The sequence below is a fragment of the Pinus tabuliformis genome, chromosome Q (genome assembly GCF_031772625.1).
Source record: "Pinus tabuliformis cultivar Carrire ecotype Pingquan chromosome Q, CPIR1, whole genome shotgun sequence".
Classification (NCBI taxonomy): domain Eukaryota; kingdom Viridiplantae; phylum Streptophyta; class Pinopsida; order Pinales; family Pinaceae; genus Pinus; species Pinus tabuliformis.
The window spans coordinates 1,347,880,712-1,347,896,060 of record NC_142296.1 but is presented as its reverse complement, the minus strand read 5'-3'; the positions used below and the strand labels follow the sequence as shown (position 1 = coordinate 1,347,896,060).

The following is a 15,349-nucleotide window of genomic DNA, read 5'->3' as shown; positions in this document are numbered from 1 at the left end:
TTGCTATAGTATTTTGTAGAGAATCATCATAGTAGGAGGACTATTACAAAAGCAATTAATCTCATAACTATGGTGGTTGGGATTCTTAGGATTTGAAGACATTTCTAATTTAGGATATCAGCTTAGATGCTCCTGCAAATGACATAGTTGGAAAATTCTCAGAAATAGCTTTCCAAAACATGCTAAAGTCCAAAAAAGGCCTCCAAGCTCAAAAGTTATGGCCGGTAAAAGTTAACAGGCCAAAAGTCAAACTTAGTGACCAAGCCATGGGTCCCAATAGTCTAGTTAGTGTACAAGTGGTGCTTGAGTATAGCTGGAAGCATGGGATTGGTTTCTTTTAAGCTCAAGAGGAAGTGTGCGGGTCTCACCTAGGATATGTAACCCCGAGGATCTGCCCTAGAAGTTACAAAGGCTAGCACAAGGTGAAGTTTGAGGGTAACTAAGTAGCAGGAGGACGTAACACATTACAGGTTGGTGGATGCAATGTTTATTAGCGAGAGTCATCATAGGAATGGACCCCACATAACACGTTACCCCGATGGATAGACCCTAGAAATTACAAAGTTTGGCATAAGGTTGAAGTGTTGGGGTTATGAGGCGTCGGGGTGAGCTGGCAGAATAGGCCAATAAGCGCACAAGGGTGGAGGTCCCACTTTGACACAACACAAATACTAATGGCACACTCACAATGGGATCATGGCCGAACAAGTTGTAGATAGAATGGGCCTTGATTGGTGCACATCAATAGCAGTGAGTTGGCACAAAGGCCACATGGCGCATTCCAATTGAATGACAACGATAGGTGGATGCATGGGTGACAACATTGATGGCAGATGACATAAGAAACTCCAAGGCTTGGGATGAGGTCAACATGATGTAAGACCCAAAAATGTGGCAGTCTAGGACAATGACACATGTCATGCATATTTGGCACTTTCAGGTACCCAAGTGGGTTGAAAATGGATGACATGTGGCACTAGTTAGAGCATGACACGTGGTAGTTGGAACAGGTGGCAGATAGGTCACGATAGTGGAAAATACACATCATCCCAGGTGGTTTATGATTGGTCCATGTACGCAGTGTAAGATCCCACTGGGACACGTAAGACTAGAAGGTTTACCCCAGACAAAAACAAAGGAGCTCGTGTTGTTTTCTTTGGTTTGACGTAGCTTTGAGACATGGCGGAAAGCATAGGGGGATGGAAACCTCACCCTAGTAAGTTTCTTATTGGTGTTAGTTTAGAGAAGGGACCCCACTAGGCCACATCATCTTGGAGGTTACTCCCAAGGATTTTTCATTACGACGTAGGTCAAATTGTCTAGGGTGACTTGGCGTGGGGACATGGTGGCATGAACAAGGTAAGGTCCAGTTGTGAGTTGATAAGGCCATGTAACCCCAGAAGGCTTCATATTGGTGTAAGCGTGGAAAAAAGGGACCCATTGGGACGCGTAAGCCTAGAAGGATTATCCAGGAGGAAAAAAAAGGCACACCATTGATTTTGTTGGGGGATAAGGTAAAGATCTAGGACTTGGTTTCATGTTCGCATTGTGACCATGGTCGTAGAAGGTTGATGAATGTAGTCAAACCATTGGGGATATAGTGAAAAGGGGCACCCAAGAGCCAATTTTGTGATGTGTTTCTGTGTTAAGTGAACAAGGGCCCACAGACTTATTACAACAAGAAAACAATTCAGGCTAAGGGCTTAGCGCTTGTGAACATGAACGACTCGACATATTTTTAAGAACTAGGGCCTAGCTTAAATAATTGTGGGCATAAGTTTAAAGACTTGAATAGGTCGACAACATTCTTGGTAGGGTCCCTCCATATTTGGTAGTTATGCCAAAATTGGTTATTTTCCATAATTGGATTATGCAAGCATTTAATGGGTCAAAAATTAAATTTGAAATAATAGTTGACAATGGTAGTATTGGCATCAATGGGCGATTTCAGAGGCCAAAGAAATGATATTGAGAGGACCATGATTTACAAAGCTAAATAATTGTGCTTGGATTTGCTAGAATGAGCCATGCCTGAGTGTCCCTCATGCTACGAAGAATTCAATGGAAAAGAGCATTGGGTATTATAGATTTGACCATATCTCAATGAGCCATGCTGGAGTACAATCTAAGCTCTGTGAGCCTCAATTAATAAGTATGGAGAACCATATTGTGATATTAAGATCACTGATAGTGTGTTGCAGCGACTAAAGAAAAGATGGAACAACATAATGGTAAGCTATGCTGGAGTACTCTCTTGGGCAGAGTGATGAGCTGACAGAGCGAAGATCATTCCCTGTGTAGTAGAGGAACAAAACTCAAGAATGTAAAGTTAGTCTGCGTGGAATGCGACGTTGTTTAAAGTGGTGTAGAGAGCTATATGTGTGTGTGAGGGTTGTTGAGAGGTCGATAGAGCCTGAAGAATAGTTAAGGCCGAGAGATGTTAATTTGGATGATTTAATGAGGGCTAAGAGAAAAAATAGAGATGTTGCAAAGTGAATAAAATGAGGAGAAGGCTAAGTGTATGCTGCTGAGAAATATAGAGTGCCAATAATTGGTGATGATTAGAGCATAAAATCAGGCAAATTTAATGCTAGTTCATGTTAAAGAATGTAACTAGTGTTGTTCTTCATAATTGTATTTGAGTCATTATGTGATAGAAAAAGAAAAATATTATTTTATTAAAGAAAGATTGACTTATTAAAGCATGGGTTTCATTCTTGGGTCAATGGTCAATAAGTTAAAGCCTCCATTGTATGCTTCTAGGATTATATCTTGAGTCATTGTCATTATTTATATTCTAGACCCTTCTTGGGATCCTTGAGTCAAAGAGAAAAAATATTTTATGTATATTCTCCTCCTCCTCCAAAGTTAAGTTCGTAATCTACAAGTTAACCTCAATGAAGTTGACAAGTTGACCTCATACATGAGTTTCGAACAACTATAAATACCCAAGTGCAATCGGCCTATTGTGGAACAAGTATAACAAGTTTCAATATGCAATTTGAGTTGAGACAGGAAGGAATGTGAAAGCCTAAACAAGAAGGAAATTTCCAAGCGAAGATAAAAGGACAAGTTTGTCATGCTAAAGAGAAGTAAAATCGTGATGTTTACTGTCACACATATCATTCTGAAGCTAATTACAGGGACTGAGGATGCAATGATGAAATTGCAGAATTTGTAGAAAAGAAGAAACAAGATTTTAGTTGAGGACTGACTTGGAGGATGGAGGGACCCTATGTCTTTGGTCAAAGGCACAAGTTTCTCTTAACATTGATATGAATCTACTAGAGAAGGGGTTGATTGGGTTTTCCCCTAAATAGGGGTTTTTCCTTGGCCTTGTGCCTACATCTTGTGTTCTTATTGTGCTTGTGATCTTCTTGTTTTACATTTATCTTTATGATGAATATAATTTAATAATAATAATGAAGAATTAATGTAAGGAACATCACAAGAACTTGTCAAAGAAAGATAAATCTATAACAAGATACTAAACAACTCTCTGCCCTAAATTTATCAACATGGTATTAGAGTTTGGTTTGCTTGTATAAAAGCAGGAAGGAGGTCACTAAAGGCTTCAAGACTTAAAGGAGAATCTAGATCTCTAGGACAACTCTCCTACGAGAAGAAGTTTGCAATTATGGACACATAATTTAGCCCTAGTTACAATGATAAGGCCACAGTCTTGTATATGAACAAAAAAGGTATTTGAAGGAAATACAAGCCTTGTTTTAGGAGATTGAAGGGGTAATCTAATAGCCCACTCAAGGCCAAGTACCTTGACAAAGAAAACACAGTTCTGGGCATTGTTATAAGGCCATTGAAGAAAATCGAATTCTCTGAGCCATCTTAGAGATCCAAACCTTAGAAGTTTGTGTATTTATGGGTGGAAAAATATCATTTTATATGAACTAGAAGAGTCAATGATAGCTAGAGGAACGAGGTGATTGGAGCCCTAATTGACCTAATTGGAAGGCTAATATTTTAGCTACAACCTCTCTAAAAAAAGGAGCCGAGATTCTCAATATGAGTGTATTTCAAAAGGCTTGATTTGAAGCCTCAATTACTTGGAGAATGAGCCGAGACATCCCCTTTTTCTAAACATAAATGTGTAGACATGAATTGAAGCCTTCACCACCAAGAAAAAGGATTCAAGATTCCTACTTTAATTTTGTGCATAAAAGAGACCTAGACTGAATGGATTGAATGCACATTAAGCCTATCCTGGAAGAGTAGTCATCAAGCTATAGTCACCTTGTTTAAGACATAATTTGGAGTCCTATTGTATACAAAGCACATTCCCAAGGCTCATATACATATTTCACGAATTAGAATAATGAGCCTACTCGTGAACCATGTTTAGTGACATATCAATAATGATCACAATTAAGGAAGACAGACGTTTCCCTAGTACGATATATTTACATGTGATACAAAACGTGAACAAGAGAAGTCAACTTATGAAGATTGTTTACGAGAGTATATAAATTGTTTGCATCACCCTGAGCATATATATACACTTCTCTAAGTCTGGATAGTGTAACTATAATCCTTCTCAAGTGGTTGTCAAAGGCATTCACATATTGTTTTTGAAAGGCTCTTCATTTTGGAACAAGAACATACATCCTGAGTAGCATTCCCTGATTTATTTGGTATATATCAGGGTTTTAAAGAAAGACCTAACAAGAGGGTTATCCAAAAGTTCTCACAACAACATTTGAGGTGTATCTCTCCTAGCAAGCATATATATATTTCAAGTGAAATAAGTCAACTAGACCTACCAGGAAAGCTATAGGCAATGATCCTCTTGCATTGACAATGATAAGTCCCTGTCTCAAGTAGATAGGAAAGTTGGTATAATTTAAAGGTTATTTGGTATAGTGTATCTGGATGAGATCCATCTTGAAGTCCTGCAGTAGAAAAACAACATTTAAATATATATATTCAAGAAACATACTATTATGAAAAATTTAGAAACTAGTAGACATAGTGAAGAAGAAGACAATAAGGAGATCATGACATATAGAAGAGCATGCCCTTGCAACATCTTCTATGGAAGAGATATGTAATCATGAGGTATGTATGTAATATTTATTAAGAGTCTAACATGAGATATTTTGAGGGTTGAGTTGGTTATTTGGTTCTAGGGTTTGTAGTTATTTTAATATCTAGGATTGTAAATGACACATGAGAAACCCTAACCCTTAGTCTCTAGGGTTTGTGAGCAATCTAGGGCATATGAAAAGTATGAATGGATGAGGATAATGAGTTGCATATGACATTAAGTACCTATATCTAGGGTTGGCATTTGTAAACCCTAGGATTCCATCCTCTAAATTTCATAGAAACCCTAGATTGACAAATTGACATCATACTTTTGTTATCGCAATTTTTGCTTGGTTGTGCTTGTTAATAAGTATTGTAGGCATAAATATTATGGCTAAATTCATAGAGAGCACTTCGATAAAAGGAAATCTTACAAGGTTTGTAGAAGAAGTAACTCTAGGTATGTCTAATACCATAAGATTTGCAACAAAACTTCTTCACTAAAATTATTTTGAAATTTACCTTGTATTACTAACTTTCTTATGTTTATGTATTTTGAATTATAAAATATTATTGTTAGGGTGATTAATATTTAGATTGAATCTACCCTTGTTACATTATCTCTTGCCATTTGTTCATTTAGATGATTTAGGGTTTGCTACAAAACCCTAGTCACTTGGTGCTTGGGGTATGTTAACTTTGTTGAAACCATAGCCACTTTGGGTTTGTTGATAAATTCTAGTACCTATAATCCTATAATGTCTTGATGTTTAGGATTTCGGTAAATCCATAGTCCTTTTAAGGGTTTGTCATTGATATATCTATTTTATAATGAAACCCTAGATCTTTAGGGTTTGGATAATTAGGGTTTACAACAAAACCCTTGTATTAGTAAAACCCTCAGAATTAAATCCTAGGTGTATATGCTTCTATTTGATTGAAACCTTAGCTTGGCCAAACTATTGTATATCTAAAATTAAAATCTTTGTTTATAACTAGGGTTTACAAAAAAACACTATTAGAGATTAATATGGGATTCTAAGGCATAATTATGAAAACCTTAGAAGTATAATGATTGAGTTTTGTTGTTGAAATCTAAGGTTTTTTACAAAACCCTAGCTTTAATAGATGTGAAAATCTAGGTTATGAAAGATGTATCCCTTGTTGCTTGTGAACCTAACCTAGATTAAGTTATGAATATCTAAAGTTTTATTTATTATGTTGATAACCCTAAATGCTCCCATCATGATAATATACTAACTCTATATTGATCTCGTATTCTTGTATATGTGTATTTTTACTTGTTAAAAGGTTTGCAGGTACACAATCTTCAAGATGCTGAAGATGTTCACCTACCTTGAATATGAATCGATAATAATGATGAACATGATGGAAAAAAGGAGTTGTAAGAATGTTGATTAATACATAATAATGAAGTTCTTTTATAGAGTGTGTATAGTTCAAGAAAAATTGCTGAGTTGAGGGGGAGTTTGGATAAATGAAGAGTGTATATAGTCCATAAAAGAAGATTTGATCTTGGATCTGATATAATATGTTTGATATAAGAAACATTAGGATGAATGAATAGCCCTAAGGTTTGTGCTAACATGTATACGTATTGAAATTTTATTACTCATTGGAGTTGTCATTGTGCAGGATCTCTCCATGAAAAGTACGAATATTGGAAGCCTGCTTGGACTGGTGGATATATATATCTGATTTAGTTTATAAGGGAGAGATGTAAGCATCTGGGGATGAGTGCCTGATTCTTGGGAGGACATATGGCCAACCTATGTGTTGGTGTCCTGATCTCGAAGTAGGAAGGGCGACTTTGGTCTTGGAGCTCCGACCTTGGATACACACCTAGATCCCCGGGTTGGTGTCAGAGTGGAAGCTTGATGGTACCTATAGTGGTTGAAGCTTGGAACACACCTTAGTCCTACCCAGTTATATACCTTGGTCAAATATCTAATTCGAAAACTCTGCGGTGTTGTATGACTCTTTGTCTCTGTAGATCATATCATTTTGAGTTCATCCTTGTACCTATATGTATAAATTATGAACACGTCCCTAGTTAAGGGGGAGTATTGAAGAATGTAACTAGTGTTGGTCTTCATAATTGTATTTGAGTCATGATGTAATTGTAGGTTTTAACCCTGTACAGTAATTACCTGCAAACTAATTGTTAAAATAGAAAATATACAATGGTGAGAACATAAAACAAATACACAAATATTTTCCACTGGATCCCAAAAATGGGACTACCAGATTGATTTTTCATTGTGTTCCTTTCAACGTTACAATACATATATATACATGTCAAAGCATTCATAAACCCCAATCCATTAACCCTAGATTATAAGTTAACCATATTTCCCTTGATCATATCTACAAAATACCATGGGCAGAAAACCATCATGTCATGCCCAAAACCATGTGAAAAACCCATGCACAAAACCATGGGTAAGTCCGCCCAACATCCTTAGTTCCGCATATATATATAAGAAAACAAATTTCCCAGGGCGTTGCCCTAGACCCTGTGAAAGGGGTCTACCATGCCCTTGTGACCCCCCCGCTGCGCTCGGAGCAATGAATAAGGGGTCTATCACCCCCCCTGTAACCCCCCACGCGTGTGACTAATCATGGAAAGAATATAACACACACCAAAATTCTCCCACTTGTTGTTTCATTTTCCAAACCGGGGGTCACAGGAGAGCTTAGTCATTGGTCCAACCCTGCAACACCCGTTGTTTCTTTACACCAAGAAAACTTCTCAGTGCTCGCAGACTTCTTTAATGCATTTGCAACATTCTGCAAAGTGTCGACCTTTACCAGCAACACCTTTTTGTCCTCAACCATATCCCTCAGAAAGTGATACTGAACATCAATGTTCTTTGTCTTTGAATGATAAGCATGGTTCTTTGCCAAGAAAATTTCACTTTGGCTGTCCACAGTCTATCCTTATAGCTCGTAATACCAACCCCATACTTGAACACAATATCTACAACCAAACTGCTTCGTTGCTTGCATGAGTTGTTGCCATGTATTCTGCCTCTATAGTTGAAAATGCCACTATGGATTGTCTCTTACTTATCCAAATGAATCCTCCTCTAAATAGGTTAAACACATACCCACTTGTATTTCTTCTTCGATCCAGATCTCTAGCCCAGTTTGCATCAACAAAGCCACGAATGTCCAAAAATCTGTCCAATCCTAATCTTCCTTGGTGGCACAGACCATAATCACTAGTTCTACATAAATACTTGAAAACCCGCTTCACTACTATCTAATGCTCCTTCCCTGATTTTAACATAAACCTGCTCAAGACTCCCACTGCATGTGTAATGTCTTGTCCAGTACAAACCATTGCATACATCAGGGTACCAACTACACTTGAATATGGAACACATGAAACATCCTCTTCCTCTTCTTGTGTCTTGGGACACTATTCAATAGATAAATTTACACCTACAAGAATAGAAACCTTCATTAGTTTACTATCTTGCATCTTAAATCTCTGTAGTATTGTCTCGACATACTTCCTCTGGTTTAACCAGATCTTCCTCTTTGCCCGATATTGTTTAATTTCCATGCCCAAAATATAGTTTGCAGCACCAAGATCCTTCATGTTGAATTTGGAGGACAATTGGGTATTCAAATCTTGGATAATTTCTTTGTTATTTCCAATCAGCAACATATCATCCACATACAAGACCAAATAAATAACACGGTCACTAGTTAATTTAAAATACACACAGTGATCTGCTTTGCTTCTGGTGAAGTCAAGTCCTCGTATATATGTATCAAATTTCTGATACCACATCCTTGGCGACTGTTTTAACCTATACAAATAATTTTTAACCTGCATACCAATTCTTTCTTACCCTTCACCATAAAGCCTTAAGGTTGCTTTAAGTAGATCTCTTCTTCTAGATCCCCCTGAAGAAATGTTGCCTTCACATCCATTTGTTCTACCTCAAAATCAAAAGTAGCAGCAACAGATAAAAGTAATCTAATAGAAGCTAACTTGTCAATAGGAGAAAAAATATCATCAAAATCAATTCCTAGCACTCGGGAATAACCTTTTGCTACCAACCAAGCTTTGTATTTGTCTACCTTGCCTTCTACATTCATCTTCTTCTTAAACACCCATTTACTTCCAATGGGTTTCCTTCTCGCCAACAACTCCACCAGATCCCAAGCCTCATTTTTGTCCAAAGATGCCATTGCATTAACCATGGTCTCTTTCTAGAGTTTTCCATCCTCTGAATCTACTGCCTCCCTAACAGTTTTGGTATCATCATTAGTAATAGACAAAACACAATTTTAACATAAAGCAGATGGACTATACCTTTCTGGATGCCTCCTTTCTTGAACTGATCTTCTCAAAGCTGGAGTTTGTGGCTCTTCATCTTATGATTCTTGTTCTGCTATACATTCTGATTTGTCCTCCTGTTAGCACCCTGTAATTAACATCTAGGTTGAAAAAAGGATCACAAGGGTAACCAAAAACCACTTTTAGGCTAAGGTCCAACCCCCTAGTCTTGGAGAGGGCTCTCTCATTGTATTGTGCTATCAATCAAATAAATGACTGATAGGATCTAGGTTTTAGGCTGGTTATACTGATCAAAAGGGTAGCTTTAAGTTTTATTTATTGAAGGTGGGTGCAAAGGACAGGACTACTTAAGATCAGAGCACTATTACAGATCTGAATGAATAAGGGATATGGTGCAATCCACACAGGGGAAAGGTAGGTAGACCTATTGGTAATCAATCAAATTCGTTGTAGTGGTAGGATGAGTGAAGTAAAAGAAGAATGACAAACTGAGCACCCAAACAAGGATGAATTCAACTTGCCATGGAAGAAAATGACACACATATAATGATCAACTGAATTTATCAGAGCACTAGGTGAATTCTGAAAATTTTCTTCTCAGACTGAGCATGAAGAATGTTTACACCATGAACATATATACTAAAAACATATCAAAAGGTAACATATAAACCAAATCATAAGGAAACACACATACCAACAAACACTGACAGAAGAATCCCTGTCAAAACTGCATACACCTTCTTCTCTTAATTCAGGTAAAGATATAATACTTGCAGAAAAATCTAGTCTAGCCTCTAACACTCCAACCCAAAAATATTTTCCATGTATTTTCATCATTATATACAAGCAGGAATTCGAATTACCACTCTAGATGGTCGAATTCACTTCATAAAAGTCGAAAGGTCTAGATGCAATGCATATTTACTTGCTATGCAGAAAAATAGGAACTACTATATCAAAACTAATAAAATTTAGAAACATCAACATAAATATGTTTTCTGAAAAAAGAAGTCAACTCTCTGTTCTCGCCTTCTTAGCAAAAGCATAATTATGAGCAGATACACCATCCAAGAATTTTTCTTTTGATAAATATGGAAAAAACCTTGATGTCTTCCTTGATTTTTTCAGTGTTCCATTTTCATCTGCTAACATAGGATCTTGAAGAGTTTCCTCCTGAATAAGACCACTTTTATGATTTGATTTCAAAGCTTTTGGTTCCAAATTTAGCATCTTCAATCTTCTTCACCAACTGAGCCTCTTTCCTTGGCCACTCCTATGGATCAAGTGGGATAGAGAACCCATTTCCATATATTCAATGACCATTGAAAGATGAGGCGGCTTTGTACAGGCTCCAAGAAATAAGATCACATTTGGATGTCACACGCGACTTAGCCAAGATGTTTCATTGCAGAAGTCTTTCGTATTCTCCTCAGTCAAATCTTGCTCAAGCAAAAAATTAATTACAACTTATGTTCCTCTCCATATGCCTCGAAAAACTTCTCCAAAGGAACAAATACCAACACGAACACCCATTTTCAACTCAAAAAAATCTATATTCCATTTTTGGAATGGTAATAGAGACTTGGATGTATGAGCCGAAGATTGTAACACTCGATTCTGTGAATTAATCATCTCAATTGATTTTGAAGTACTTGTTTTTCGAAATTCTTGTGGAGATGAAGATACTGAAAGACTGCTTTGAAAGGTCTTGTTAAGATCTTTTGAAGAACTAGATTCTGCCTTCCTTCCTCTAGAACTAATTCCTTCATCACCAACTGCAAAGTGTGCTGCATATTCAGAAAGATTGTCAGAAACATTTTGTTCTTTCTCATTTGTAGTGGTGCTTTTTTTCCCACCATAATGGTCTTCATCTTTTAAAAGGTGTTCTTGATTCATCGCCTCATTCATTGCTTGAACATCTCTGACAACATCATCACCAATTTTTGGTGTAATGCTCATCTCTTCTCCTTTCATTCCCACCACTACCATGTGGAGAGTAAACTGAATTCCGCCTAGCCACTATCGAAGTCCTTCCTACAAAAACAATATGTTGTGGAGACTGGTCTAGAATTTATGCACTGACAGAATCAACATCTTCCCTAAAACAATGTTTGTGCCCACTAAGCATAGAACGACCACAAGGCATCAACAAAGGATGTTCAGGACTGGAACTAGCTGTGTGTTGTTCAATAATGCCTTTCCTGCGCCCACGTCACCAGAAACTATTTGCAATGTCTGGCTCACTTTGGAGTGGACTTAATTCCCCTCAATGCGTCTAGATGGCCTTAGCTTTATGTTTGGCAATGATGGACCTGCTTGTGTAGAAATATTATCCCCTTTCCTTAAGTATAAATATCGTGGGCTATGTTCTTCTTGCTATGGGGTTTCACTACCCACTTTATCTGAAAATCCAAACATTGGACTATTTGGCTCTAGAGGAGAGTCCACGAATCATTCTCAATAGAATCACTTTCCCCTGTCCCAGAAATATGGTACATGATAAGAGCTTTCATTGAGAAGGGTATTAATTGGCCAAGGGACCGCATGAAATCAACTAATAACTCCATGGAATTTAATCCAACTAACAGTGACATGTGCTTGTAAGCATCTGCATATGCAATTCCCCTATCATATAGTTGTAGGCCCACTAGAAGTTTACTTCTGAGTCCCACAAAGTCTGCAAGGAATTTGAATAAAATTTCCCATGGGAGACATAACCCATTTTTAATTTGCCCTAAGAGCTACAGTGTCTAGTTATCAGCTAAGGATGTCTCTTTAGGTGAATTCTTAGCCTGCATTGCATAAAAAAGAGGTCCCCCATAAAACTCACAAACCAATTCAACGATTTTCTTAATCATTGATGCCAGATTTGAACTCAAACCCTTCACTAATACAAGTGTAAATTGCTTCAATTTTGATACTCTATTATCCTTATCGGCATCTAGAAGAATTTCATCTTCTCTAACACTTTCGGGGCCTAATGCAGACAACTCATCAGGAGTTGGAATTGCATACAACTGTGCATTCAATTTTTTTTATCTAGAATTACTGAGTAAAATCCATTTGGAATCTTGCAATTCAATATTCCAGTTTCACAGATCTGATGAGATGCATCCTAAGGAGGAACCTCTTCTTCATCACTACATCTAGGCACTCGAACTCTAATTATCTCATCACGGGAGCACAAATCGATAACTTGCATTTTATCCTATAAGTTTGGTGGTAACCACCTGTAATGAGATGCATCAGCCTCTAATGGTGCTGAATTTCCACCTGCCTCCTCCATCTCTTGATTACTATCAATTATAACTTCATTCCACCACACCTCTTACTCCATGCATAAACACCTTGCTGTCCATCATATCTGATGTAGCATGTCCTAGTCATTTTTATGGGGAAAGAAACTCCAAGAATTGGTCATAACCATAACACATGGTGCAAGTCGAAAAAAAATGGAAGCCTTCCAACCATTGTGACTCAAGATACTTTAGCAAACAGACCCCTATGGAGACTTTAAACCAATTGTATAGCAGTTGTGTAGCTTGACCTGTGAGCGCATTGATCATGTACCTTGAGCTTTAAACTCCTCCTTCGACTTTCTGTAACCTTCTTTGAAACCTCAGACTACTTCAGAGCTCTTTTCACTTTGTATGAAGGATAAATGAGGGATGGATTGAATAATTTTTGAATTTTGTGCCACCACAAGCCCTCTCATTTCATGATAATGAAATTTGAAATCAGAGGTATGAGAAGTATAAACCACTAACAGACCCATGAAATGACCCCTTCAACTCTAATAATGACCCCTCATGGACTATTAGACCTTTACAAATTCTAATTAGGGCTAAAATACCCCTTTGTGACATGAAAATTTGTAATGACCTTAACTCATATGACTCTTTATACATACAAACCCTTTAGACTATGACACCTAGTGATTTCATAGGCTAGACTTTACAAAGTAACCCCCAAAATGAAATAGTAAGATAGGCATATTGATTAATAGATATAGGACCCTAACACCTCCTTTAGCTAAAAATATATCTTCTTAGGTTCCTTTGGTAGGAATTCATGTTTAATAACATCTTTTAGCTGTCTAAACACCACATCTTGACTATACACAAACTTCATTGTTTATGGGTTCCAAAGCTTATAACCTTATAAACCATTCTATTACCCAATAAAGATGCAAATTTCAGATTTACTATCCAACTTGGTTTTTTTCTCCTTTGGAACACGTACATATGCACCACAACCAAATAGCCTCAGATGTGAAAGAGAGGGCTTCTTACCAGTCCATACCTCATTTGGAGTCTTATCCTCCAACGTTGATGAAGGTGATCTATTAACCAAGTAACATGTAATCACCGTTGCCTCTGCCTAGAATTCCTGTCCTAACCCAACACAATTGTGCATGATTCTTACCTTTTCCATCAACGTCCTGTTCATTCTTTATGCGACTCCATTTTGCTGAGTTGTGTATGGAGTAGTCTTATATCATGTTATACCACACTTCTTACAAAACTCTTCAAATTCCTTCTTTCAAAACTCTCCACTATTATCTATCCTCAACACCTTGACCTTCTTCTCTATCTAATTTTCCACTAGAGCCTTAAATTATTTAAACCTATCAAAGACTTCAGATTTCTTACCGAGGAAATATATCCATGTATTCCTTGAGAAGTCATCTATAAAGGAGACATAGTATACAGAATTACCTAGTGATGGAACTGACACAAGTCCAAACACATCACTGTGCACAAGCTCTAATATCCCTTTCGCCCTCTTAGCACCAGAGGGGAAACTCACCTGATTCTTCTTCCCATATACACAATGTTCACAAAAATCGAAATCTAGAGAGAAATTAAACATACCTTCTACCATACCATTACCATACAACATTCAAAGACCCTTCTCTCCAATATGTCCAAGCCTTTGATGCCATAACATGGTCTTTTCTCTAGAGACCACTAGGTTTTCTGCTCCACTTTCAGGAACCACAAAATTGTTGCACCCATCAATAATAGTGCTACCCAGAAGCTTGTACAGAGTTCCAATCTGAACTCCCTGCATCAATACTAGTGCTCCCCGCACAATCTTATAGGTATATTTCTCTAACACTATTTTTACACCTGCATCATCCATATTACTTACAAAAATCATATTTCTGGCTAATGCAAGAATATGAAGAACACTAGGAAGTGTTCCAATCCTTCCACCTTGCAACTTCAACTTGGCTTTTCCACATCCTATGATTCTGTCCGTCCTATCCTCCCCTAAGAAGACATCACCACCATCATATTTCTCATACTCGCAGAACCACTCCCTATGGGGAGTGAAGTGAAAGGACGCACTTGAGTTAATAAACCATGCCTCATGATCTACATGTGTACTTGAAGAAGAATCCAAGCACACATCCCCACCTTCATTTGAGGTGGTTTTTGCCTCTGCAGAAGGAGCATCATCAAATCCCTTTCCTTTCTTAGGAGATTTAGATCTAAAATCCTTTTTGTATTTCCCTTCCTTTTCGCATTTCCAACATACCTTTTTAGGTTTTCTTGGATATTTAAATCTCCCTCTAGATTTAGGTCTCCCACTCGAGGACTTATTTTTATTTTTGTTCTAGGATTGTCCTCGTACATATAAGGCATCTCCATTCTGGCTCTCCATATTTTTCTGTCTCATCTCCTCCGATAACAAGGATGAGACTATTTCATCAAACTTCAAGGTAGCTGTATTTCTACCTATTGCAACAACCAAACTGTCCCACAAATCTGGTAGAGAACACAACAAATTGATGCACTTCTCTTTGTTTTAAATTTTTACATCAACAGATAACAACTGGCTTACCACAGTATTAAAGGGATTTAGATGCTCTGTCACCGAGTCTCCATCCTTCATCCTCAGGTTATATATATTTTTCCTCAGGAAAAATTTGTTCACTAGAGACTTAGATTGGTACAAAGTCCC

The 15,349-nt window shown here is 37.4% G+C and overlaps 1 pseudogene; it reads right to left on the bottom strand.

The window, feature by feature from the left end:
• Positions 1 to 11,450: 11,450 nt before the first annotated feature.
• The window catches only part of LOC149224881 (uncharacterized), a 197,258-nt pseudogene continuing 193,359 nt past the window's right edge, over positions 11,451 to 15,349 (bottom strand).